The sequence below is a fragment of the Musa acuminata genome, chromosome BXJ2-3, assembly GCF_036884655.1.
Source record: "Musa acuminata AAA Group cultivar baxijiao chromosome BXJ2-3, Cavendish_Baxijiao_AAA, whole genome shotgun sequence".
Lineage (NCBI taxonomy): Eukaryota > Viridiplantae > Streptophyta > Magnoliopsida > Zingiberales > Musaceae > Musa > Musa acuminata.
Window position 1 is genome coordinate 29,972,128 of NC_088340.1, and position 12,030 is coordinate 29,984,157.

A 12,030-nucleotide genomic window follows, 5' to 3' on the forward strand; every position below is an offset into this window, starting at 1 on the left:
GCTGTTCTCGTTGCCGGTTGCGGTGTTCGAAAAGCGTTCTTTGACTCGCGTGTGCTTAGCTTTTACTTTTGGACCGTTTATTGCACCGAGATGGTGTGATGCCTGCAGCTTCCTAACCTTTGTCATTTGACAGCTGACTAAAGATGGAACATGAAATGTTTCGAGATCTTTGCATGCTATTGGCAGCGGTTCTTTCACTTTGTCACGCCTCAATCTCCTTTCAGATGCTTTGGCCACCCAAGTTGGGCATGCGCTTTTTGTCTCTATGTGCTTGTATATATTATCTTGTCTGTTCAAACAAATTATCCATTCCAGGAAAAAGAAAATTCTTGGGGATTTATCTTTTGATCCTCAATCCCCATCATCATTCCCAAATAAAGTTTGACTCGATCCTTCCTCAGAAAGTGCCCAAGGAAATCAGTGAAGATGTCACCCTGATTTGATGATTAAAAATTAAAGATGGTATCAAAGCAAAAAAGTTCTGTATTATTAGATTAAGACTAAAAAAACCTTTAGGGGTGAATCAGTGAAGATGTCACCCTGATTTGATGATTAAAGATTTAAGATTGCATGAAATCAAAAAAGTTCTGTATTATTAGATTGTGACTAACAAAAGAAAAGACTTAAGATAGAAAAAAGTGAAGCTGCTGCAAAGCTAGGTCATGCTTGGCAGCTTCATTTGTTCATTATTGAGCATGGCAGATTCCCCCACTCACTAAAGAATGGAAAGGAGAGCATGTTGCATCACATGGCCAATCTTCTCATCCTTCTCTTCCCTCTCAACTCTCACGTCAGTCGGGATTCTACCGTGCTACCTACCAGGAAGAAACTCATCCTAATCTTTATCCTAATGCTTTCGATTTAGTCTCGTATCGAAAGTGAATTGAGATCTAGATTGACTTATAAGAGTGATGTATTATTGTTAACTTAAACCTAAGCATTTTCGATTAGTAGTTCAATTTCTAAACGAATCAATTATCTTATCAAGTTATCTCATCACACTGGATCATAAATTTACTCTCCATCACCGAGAGAATGTTCCTAGTACAGTACCTGAGAAAAATGTTCTTCGAGGTGTAGCGATGAGCTCTAGAAATTACAGGAGCAATATGAAAATCTAAACCAATAATCCATAATATCCTTGAGACACAGATGCCAATTCTTTGCTTGAGAAAAGATGTATAACATTTCATAGGCCTATTGAAGTTTGTGGCAAATGCAAGATGTATATTGCAGTACGTTGAGTCTTCTGTTTACAGGCCTTCATGACTTTGTCCAAGTCAATTCTTTTTTCTTGTTTTCTTTTCAGACTATATGGTGTAGACCTTCATCTGATTAACATAGCAACAAATTGTTTTTGCATGTGCTTCTTCAGATCGCAATAGAGCCAAATTGGCTTTTCTCAAGAAGCATGGAAGAGTCCAAGCTACTAGAGAGTGATTTGATGTCTATCTACCTATCTATAAGGTGGCTTGTGAGGTAGATGTAGCAATAAGTATAAACCTTGCGTTGTAGCAAGATTGCAGAGATGAAAAATGTGAGGAGAAAAACAACAATGCCCCAATCTGATTACCCCCACCCACATCAGTCAAGCAATATGCTTTGATTGATATATGAGTTACAATTCATTCCTATCTCACAAATATTTCTTTTTGGGACATAGTTTTCCCTGCTGTATCATATGTTAACAGGAAGCCTATGAAGGAAGCTACAGAAATGTTTTTAGCTGAAAATTGCTGCTTATCAGATTTTCCTTTTTCCTTTCTTTTACTGCTTTTGTCGACCATGTGGGGGCAACAACATATATGCCTTCACCTGATTTCACCATATCCTAATTTATAAACTTCATCCATCTCCTTGTAACCTCATATAGAAATTTGCAGCTATAAATGTAAATGGCCACATTTATATGAAGCTGACCAATTCAACATTAGATGGCAGTAGTTACACCTACAATCTTGTGATCACCTACTGGTCTGAACTCATTAAAGTTTATGGCTTAGAAGACAGCTCTAAACTGGTTGTTCATTCGGCTGTCCTATCTGCCAGACTTTGACCCTTAAACCTCAGGCTGATTCAACTTCAATCACTGATACTGCTGGCAATGGACCTTCACAGTTCATCCATGGATGGCTTACTAAACAACAAAGATATAGGACAAATTATATGTGAATGTTTTCATCATTTATGACAGTGGGGTTGGAGTTTTAACTGTATTGGAGAGTTGTGGTTCTATACATGAGACCGGCCATGGATGCACAGTTCCAGGGAAATTACATGCAAATGATGCATGTCAGAAGCTTTTAGCCTCACACATCTCCTTTTCTACCTCCTTAAAGAGAGGGGACAGTTCTTAGATCAGTTCTTGCCGCTTAGAGGCTGATGTCTTTAATGACTGCAAGTGAGCAACCAACTGGGCCTGCCACAGAGGGCAGCACTGTTCCTTTCACCAATAAAAGTCATCATTCTATATACAAAAAAAATCCTAATAGACAACACAAAAGAGAGAGAGAGAGAGAGAGAGAGAGAGAGAGAGGAGTATGTCTCCTGAGCTTCCTGGGTTAAAGATGATATACACTCCTTTTCTTGACAGTCATATGCATTACATAGAAAACTCCATGCAAAATGGACCCCTACTCTCTCTCTCTCTCTAAAGATCAAGGAAAATATATGGAAATCTTAGGCTGCAGGTAAGACATTAGCATTAAATTGCCTTTTCTTTGGGACCACTGCCATAAAATTATTCTTAACTCCTCTTATAGTCAATGCCAACCTCCATTTCCACAAATTAAATGATAAAAGCTATAACCCCCTTCACATTAGCACTCTTCCTTTCTTCTCCTATATATTTCTCCTCTCATCATCCCCTCCTCTCCCCTCCTGTAAAAGCCTCCTTCTGTACAACCATCAAAAGCCTCTCTTCTCTTCTTTTCTTAATTCCTATGACTACTGTTCTATTGATCTCATGTCGATACTCCATCTTCCTACGGTGTGCACCACAAGTAGCTGAAGCTGCCAGCATGATCTGATCATATCCTGGATCTGTGTGTTGTATGGATCTCCACAGGGAGAAAAAAAACTCAGATCATCTGGCAGTTTCATCTGCTGATGGGAGCACATGAAAACCCTAACCCTAATTCATCAGGGTTTCTTCAGGGAGACAATGGAGAGGTCAGATCTAGTGCTTAATTCAAGTAGCTGAAGTTTGTACATGTCCACAACATTAATTCTTGCTGTTATTTTTCTGTTTCCTGATACTAGGGATTATTATTACTAATTTTGTAGTAATAAGTTGGGTTTTTAGATATGTTCTATTGCTGAAAATTTTCAATCTGGTTTGTAGCACCATTAAAAACACCTCCACATGCTTCTCTGAGCTTTCTTTCTTCTTTATCTGTGACTATGAGACTGATAGCAGTACTCTTGTATTCCCTACAAGTAGACAAAAGCCTACCTGCTCATACTTGCATGCATGTCAAACCAAATAAATCATGCGTTTCAGACTGTGCTCACACCCACAAATTCTTACATCATTTTGTGTCAAGAACCCTAGTGATTTTGAAACCCCCTTTCCTCTTCTCCCTCCACAAAAGAACAAAAAATAGGCTTCTCTAGGATGAAAATATGTCCTGGGTTTGATGAAAAGCTCATGGCAACAGTGTCATCAATTCTTTTTGTAGCTATATATTGAACTGCGGAACAATGGACCTTTGCTCGCTCTCTCTCTCTCTCTCTCTCTCTCTCTCTCTCTCTCTCTCTGTGAAGCACACAGGAAGACTCATCTTTTCCTAAACACTGGTCACTCCTGCCATATTCTTAAAGAACCCTATCCTGCACATCCACTTGGATATAGTTTGTTTTGTAGCATTTGTTTCATTGGAGTTGATGCTTATAGATTCCCAAGCATGCACTGAGGCTTCAAATCTAGATAGTCTTATCCACATCATCCCTTCCCTTCCTTGGTGCAAACACTCCTGATACCTCTCTCTCTCTCTCTCTCTCTCTCTCTCTTCAATTCTCTCCTCTCATTTTAAAGAGCACTAATCCCTTTTCCATACTATCTCAAAGAAGCTGAAGTATTGCTATCCATGCCACAAAAACTTTGGAAGTCATCCACCTTTGTGTTATCTTTATTGCTACTGCATGGAGGAGATCGAGAACTGTATCTCCTCTTTAGTGTTTGCAAGCATGCATCTTTGGGATGTCCTTATGAAATGACGAGCAATACCTTGTCACTTGATCTTAACATCAAGATGGCGAAAGTGGCCTTTCAGTTGACCTGTTTAGCTCAGCTTATTTGTATGGTTGGTTGAAAAGACACGACTGCCGAAGATGAAGAACTCGAAGTTGCATTTATTGGACAGTGTGGAACTGAAGATGAGAGGCTCTTGGATTGACAACCATTAGCTTGTTCATCACAGCAGATCAAGTGCTTGAGGTCTATCTTTCGGTTTGACAACCATTAGCACAGTTAATCATCTTTGTTGCTGCGTTGGAAAACCCGTTTGCAACCTCAGGAAGATAGGGAGGCTCAATTGTTGATGATTTCCACTTTCTTGATGATAAAGGCAAATAGCCATTGGCTTTGATATGGCTAAACTTTTAGCAAGATATCTACTTGATCAATCCAAAATTCCTTGACTAAAAACTCTGTTTTTATTGCTGCAAATAATGCATGCAGGATGTGACATTTTCTATATCATTATCAAGTTTATCATACTAACATTTGTGTCATAATACTCCTGTCTGTGCAGTGCTGCACTAACAATTAGATCATCGGCAAAAGGTTTTACTCAAAGTTGACAGTACTTAATTGCGGTTGGATTTGTTGTCTTTAGTCCATAGGCTAGCAAACATGGATGGATTTGGTTTTGCTTCTAGAGAAGAAAAATACACCAAATTCTTGAGCACCATAAGATGCTTTCCTTTCTACTTCTTCCCTCTTTCTGTATGTGTCTTTACATGCATCCAGTATTTCTTGACCATTTTCTTATTCAGGCAGCAGTAATGGCTAAACTATTGCTGCAAACAATGTCTCCTAGAAAGCACTCGAAGAGTTCTTCAACTCATATGTAGTAATGAAGCAATTTCTTACATTCCTTTCAAATATTCGAATCAAGTAATTGTGATTCATTTTTCTCACATTGATCGAAAGCAGATGCACGCTGATGATCTTGAAGAAAACAATCCTCAGTTCATCACTCATATTTATTTCTTGTATGTGATTTCATCACTTTCAAAGCTCAAATTATGTTCAATTACAGTGCTGCTGTTAATTTCACATGAAACTTGTCTACATCTCACAACAAACTACATTTTCTTGGAAGGAGGCAGCTTAAGCACAAAACATAGCATCAGCAGCAAAAGTGAGACATTTCTTAGAAAGAGATGCTAGTAATGAAGGAAATTAATGATCAATTAGGTCAAGTGTGGCACAAATGCTGCAGATGTGAAGCAGGAGGAAGCAGCTTGAAACCTGGGAAAGAACTCATCAGGTGGCTATTAATGCCTGTTTGTTGCCACTTGGTAGCTAATCAACATCAATTTGAGGCCCTCAAAGGACCGTTAGCTGGTAGTCAGAATTCGATGTTTTGTGTCCTTTTTGCAGGCGATGCAGCACGAAAGTACTATTCTAACTATCAAATGAAAACATGTCCCAATTCTATCGGAGCCCAAAATCTGTTCTAAAACAAGCTCAAAAGCTGTTGTCATTCTCTTGACCAAATTTATGCTTTGGGTTTTGAAGAACTCTACTTTGTTCAGAGGGAACAGCCCGGGCAGAGTCTGCTTGCTTTGTGAGTCATGCATCCAATTAGATCAAGCAGTCAATCCGTTGCTCCCACTGAAGGAACTGTTGCAGTCATCAAGAAATAGAAACAATCAAGGATTTTGGATATATAATAGAACTATTTAAATTCTGGTAATAATTATTGACCAAGGATTCCTGAGGGGATATCCTTGATGGGAGGAACTCTCGTAATAACTTATCATAGATCCTCTACTCTCGTCTATAAATAAATAGGATATCTAAGAACTAAATGAGACATCTAATAAATGAGTTTCTCTTGACCTTCCTGAACCATCAATCTAAGTATTCCTTTAAAAAGATAAAAAGATAGGAAGAGAGCAGATTGACATGATAAGAAAAGAGAAGAAGAGTCTAGTTTTCTAAGCGACGGTCATACGTGGGTAGCGGCTGTGCTTAGGCGATGGCCATGCGCAGGCAGGAGTCGTGGCCAGTCGTACGTAGGCGACGACAACCGTGCAGGCAGCAACCACTCAAGCCAAGCATTAGGCTAATCGTGCAAGCAGCCGCACAGGCAGCAACCCGCACACGTGACGGTCGCGCAATGATAGAAACCACACCGGCGGGCAGGCCACACCGATGGGGCTCAAGGAGGTTTTAGGCAAAATTATTGAATCTCGAATTTTGATGATAAAATCAATTGATGGGTTAATTGATCTAATCCATATTATTGAGTTAAGTATGCAGGATTAACTATGATAGCCTGAAAACATAAAGCAAGGATACCGGAGTCAAGTTCGATGAGTGTTTGAGAGTCCGAAGATTCGTCGGAAATGCTGCAGGAACCAACCGAGAAGAAATCGGGGACTTGTCAAAATTTTTGGAAGTCCGCTAAAGAGATCATCGGAGGTTCACGAAGTTCACCAAGAAGGCTCGGCTACTCGCAAAACTCGCCACAAGATCGAGAGCCTGCTGGGAGTCCGCCGGAAGAAATCCGAAGGTGTATTGGAAGTTGGCCGGAAGATCGCTGGAAAGCTCGCCGGAAGGAGACTTGACGTTTGCCGGTTGAAAGCTTACTTAGGACTATATTTTTAGTTGCGTAGTTTACATGTAATTAGGGTTAGGATTAAGAGATAATCCTATATCTTGGTTAGGGGCCAACTTGGCCCGAATATGACTTGGTTTGGGCTGGATTTGAAGCCCAACCAATGACCGGTAAAGGTCGGGCGATGGAACCGTCGGACTGGGCAGTGGCACCGCCCAGAACCCGAGAATCGGGCGATAGCACCGCTAGTACACTGTTAGTATCAGACACTGACAGGCGGTGGCACCGCCACTAACACGTGGTGGCACTGCCAGCATCGGGAACCGTAGAGAATTCAAAATTTGGCGCTCAAATTTGAATCCTCTTGGGGTCTATAAATACCCCTCAATTCTCAACAGAGAATACAACTCTTGAGAAGTAATAGATTGAGATAAAAGCCTTAGCAAAGTCTTTAGCAAGTCTTGTTTTCAATTGCTTGAGTGTTCACCTCCTTCTTTCTCATTGAAAATTTATAAGAGTGTGAACCACTTGTAAAAAGTTGTAAGAGGGGTATTTGTCCTTCCTTTTCAAAGTGATTTGCTAGTGGAAGTTGGGAGCCTCTTCGAAGAAGACTTCACAAGTGGATGTAGGTCATTTTGACCGAACCACTTTAAATTGATGTATTCCTTGAATGTGTGAGTTGTTACTTTCCTGAAATTGTTATTTACACTACTGCTAGCTTTCGGTTTTCATCTACTCAATTTACTATCGAAACAAAATCTTCTCATATTCACGAATTCGTTTTTAAACTTATAAGTTTTAATCCGCTATACTAATTCACCCCCCCCTCTTAGTGCCGCTCCGATCCTAACAATTGGTATCAGAGCAAGGCTCACTCTTATATTTGGTTTGATACCCAAGAGAGATGGCTTACTCCGGCATACATGAGGGTCATTCTATCACACGTCCACCCATGTTTAATGGGTCGGATTACACTTATTGGAAGACTCGTATGAGGATCTTCCTCATTTCCATGGATTTCGAGCTTTGGACTATTGTTGAAAACGGATTTCAAAAATCTTCTCTTCCGATGAGCGAATGGAATGAATCAGAGAAGAAGGTTTTTGCTTTAAATGCAAAGGCTATGAATGCCTTGTTTTGTGCACTAGACAAAAATGAATTTAATCATGTTTCAATTTGTGATTCGGCTTTTGATATTTGGAGAACTCTTGAGGTCACTCATGAAGGTACTAGCCGAGTGAAAGAGTCCAAAATCAACATTCTTGTGCACTCTTATGAACTTTTCCGAATGAAACCAAGTGAGTCCATCAGAGACATGTACACCCGGTTTACGGATGTCATCAATGGACTCAAAGCTCTTGGTAAAGATTTTACTAACTTTGAACTTGTAACTAAAATCTTAAGATCCCTTCCTAAAAGTTGGGATCCAAAAGTTATGGCCATTTAAGAGGCCAAAAACCTTAAAACATTTCCTCTTGAAGAACTTATTGGATCTCTAATAACATACGAAATGACATGTCATGCTCATGAAGAGCTCGAGAACCCCCTTCCAAAGAATAGGAAGGATATGACACTCACATCACAAGAAGACCACTTGAAAGGAACATCAAGTGATGAGGACAGTAATAATGACATTGCACTTTTAACTCAAAAATTTTAAAAATTTATAAGAAAGAATAAATTTAAAAATAACACCAAAAATAGACTTGAACCTAAAATGGACCAAGTGATATGCTACGAATGCAAGAAGCTAGGGCACTTAAAAAATGAATGCCCTTAAGCCAAGAAAAAGCAACCAAAGAAGAAGAAAGCTCTAAAAGCAACTCGGGACGATTCAAGTGATTCCGAAAGTGAAGAAGCTAGCAACAAAGAGAAGGCAAACTTCGCGCTAATGGCTTTAGGAGAAGAGGTATGTGATTCAATTAATGAAGATTTATCTTTCGATGAACCTTCTATCGCTTTTCACGAATTATTTGATGAGTGTAAAACTATTAGCAAGAAGTTTAATATCTTAAAGAAAGAGCATGTCTTACTACAAAATAAGCTTGATAGTCTTCAAACTCCTCTATGCTCTAAGTGTGAACATTTTGAAACAATAAAAAATAAAAATTTGCTACTTAAAGAGACATTAAACAAGTTTAAGGTCGGTAGCAAGGGATTGGACATGATCCTTGCAAACAAGGGTCATGTCGCAAATAGAAGTGGAATTGGTTTTGTGAGAGGATCTCACCAAAATCCTACCACTTTCATTAAAGGACCCACATTACATGTTTCACCTTGTTTGAAATGTAATTTTTGTTATAAATCTGGACATGTTGCTTACAAATGTCCAAAGAAAATTAGTCCACATAAATTAATATGGGTTCCTAAAGGAACTATAAATAGTTCAATAAGGAATAACAAAATTGGTAGATCAATTTTTGAGGCACCCAAAATGAAATGGGTACCTAAAAACCATCCTCTTTTGTAGACAAACCCACAAGCTAGGAGCAAGAGATGGTATCTCGATAGTGGATGCTCAAGACACATGACTGGGATCCATCTCATTTCTCTATGCTCATTAGCAAAGAAGAAGGGTACGTCACCTTCGGAGACAATAACAAAGGCAAAATCATTAGCAAGGGAACCATATGTAACAAATTAAGTTTCTCTATTGATGATGTATTACTAGTTGATGGATTAAAACATAATATCTTAAGTATTAGTCAATTATGCGATAAAGGTTATATCGTTAGATTTGAATCTAATGTGTGCATTATTGAAAAACCAAACATGTCAATGATTGCTTTGAAACAAAATAATGTCTACACCATCAACCTTGATAAACTAAGTAATGAAATGTGCTTCTCCACTTTAAATGATGATGCTTGGCTTTGATATAGGAGATTAGGCCATGCAAGTATGAAACTAATATCTAAGATCTCATCTAGAGAATTAGTACGAGGGATTCCCAATATGAAGTTTGTTAAGGACTAAGTATGCGATGCGTGTCAACTAGGTAAACAAATAAAGACTAGTTTCAAACCAAAAAATCAAATTAGCACCACTAGACCATTACAATTATTCCATTTGGACTTATTTGGACCAATTGACACGACAAGTCTAGGAGGAAGCAAATATGCCTTTGTAATTATAGATGACTATACTAGATACACTTGGACCTATTTCTTGGCTTAAAAAAGTGATTGTTTTAAATGTTTCTCTAAATTTTGTAAACTCACTCAAAATAAAAAAGGCTTCATGATTTCATCAATTCGGAGTGATCACAGTGGCAAATTTCAAAACCGTGACTTCCAAAGTTTTTGTGAATCTAATGGATATAATCACAACTTCTCCACTCCAAGAAATCCTCAACAAAATGGAGTAGTTGAAAGAAAAAATAGAAACCTATAAGAAATGACAAGAACTATGTTGAATGAATATAGTCTACCATAGTATTTTTAGGCCGAAGCCGTTAATACGGTTTGCTACATCATGAATAGGGTTCTAATACGACTGTTTCTGTCAAAAACTCCCCATGAATTATAGAATAACAAAAAACCAAATGTTTCTTACTTTAAAGTTTTTGATTGCAAATACTTTATTTTGAATGAAAAGGATGCTTTAGGAAAATTTGATGCCAAATCCGATGAAGGCACATTTCTTGATTACTCTTCCGTTTCTAAGGCTTTTCATGTTTTCAACAAAAGAACCTTAGTTATAGAAGAGTCTATTCATGTTGTTTTTAATGAAATTTCTGAGTTCAATGAAAATGATTTTGATGGTGATCTTGGTTTTGAAAATTTGAATTTAAATGAACCCCCTCCTCAAAATAGCAACTTGGATGCATCTTCTTCCTTACCTAAGGAATGGAAGTATGTGGATGCTCATCCAAAGGAGCTAATTCTAAGAGATACATCAAAAGGGGTTCAAACTCGTTCTTCCTTCAAGAATTTTTGTGCTAACGCCGCCTTCCTTTCTCATATCAAACCTAAATGCATTGATGAGGCCTTGAAAGATGATTCTTGGGTCATTGCAATGTAAGAGGAATTGAACCAATTTGAGGGGAATGAGGTATGGAAGCTTGTTCCTAGACCTAGTGACCATTTAGTCATTTGTACTAAATGGGTCTTTAGAAAAAAACAAGACGAATGTGGTATCGTGGTTAGAAACAAGGCTAGATTAGTGGCCAAAGGTTTTAACCAAGAAGAAGGTATCGACTATGAAGAAACCTTCGCTCCTATGGTAAGATTAGAAGCCATTAGGATGCTCCTTGCCTATGCTACTAGTAATAATTTTAAGCTATTTCAAATGGATGTCAAAAGTGTCTTCTTGAATGGTTTTATTTCCAAAGAAGTATATGCCGAACAACCTCCCGGATTTAAAAATTCTCTTCTTCCTAATCATATATTCAAATTGACTAAGGCTCTCTATGGCTTGAAACAAGCACCTAGAGCTTGGTATGAAAGACTTAGTTCCTTTCTTATTTTAAATAATTTTACCAAAGGCAAGGTTGATACTACATTGTTTATCAAACACTTTGAAAATAAATTTCTTATTGTGCAAATTTATGTTGACGATATTATTTTTGGTTCTTCGGATGAATCACTATGTGAATCATTTGCCAAGTGTATGAGTCATGAATTTGAAATGAGTCTAATGGGTGAATTAACCTTCTTTTTAGGATTGCAAATTAAACAACTTAGTGATGGTATTTTTCTTAATCAATCTAAATATACATTAGAATTGTTAAAACAATTTAACATGGATGGTTCAAAAGCGATAAACACTCCTATGAGTACTTCGACTAAGGTAGATATGGATGAAAATAATAAAAATTTCGATCAAAAATCGTATAGGGGAATGATAGGTAATCTACTCTACCTCACCGCGACTAGACCGGATATCATGTTTAGTGTAGGACTTTGTGCTAGGTTTCAATCTAATCCTAAATTACTTATCTTAAGAGTGTTAAAAGAATATTTATATATCTTAAAGGAACTCCCAATTTAGGATTGTGGTATCCGAAATCCGATAAATTTGATTTAATAGCTTATACAGATGCCGATTTTGGTGGATGCAGGATAGATAAAAAAAGTACATCCAGAACATGCCAATTTTTAGGATATGCACTTGTTTCTTGGACTTCCAAGAAACAAAACTCAGTTGTACTATCTACGGCGGAAGCCGAATACATTGCTGCAAGTGCATGTTGTGCACAAGTTGTTTGGATGAAGAATACTTTAGAAGACTATGGAAT

At 38.0% G+C, this 12,030-nt stretch overlaps 1 long non-coding RNA gene across 2 annotated transcripts; it reads left to right on the top strand.

Annotated features, from left to right (window-relative positions):
• The first annotated feature begins 2,837 nt into the window (after window positions 1-2,837).
• LOC103978323 (uncharacterized) lies at window positions 2,838-5,660 on the top strand. 2 transcript variants are annotated; one of them, XR_010485224.1, is made up of 2 exons: window positions 2,838-3,171; window positions 5,328-5,660. It is a non-coding gene; the product is annotated as an uncharacterized LOC103978323 (long non-coding RNA). The 2 variants fall into 2 exon arrangements; XR_001977060.2 differs by having other exon boundaries at window positions 5,335-5,660.
• The last annotated feature ends 6,370 nt before the right edge of the window (window positions 5,661-12,030 follow it).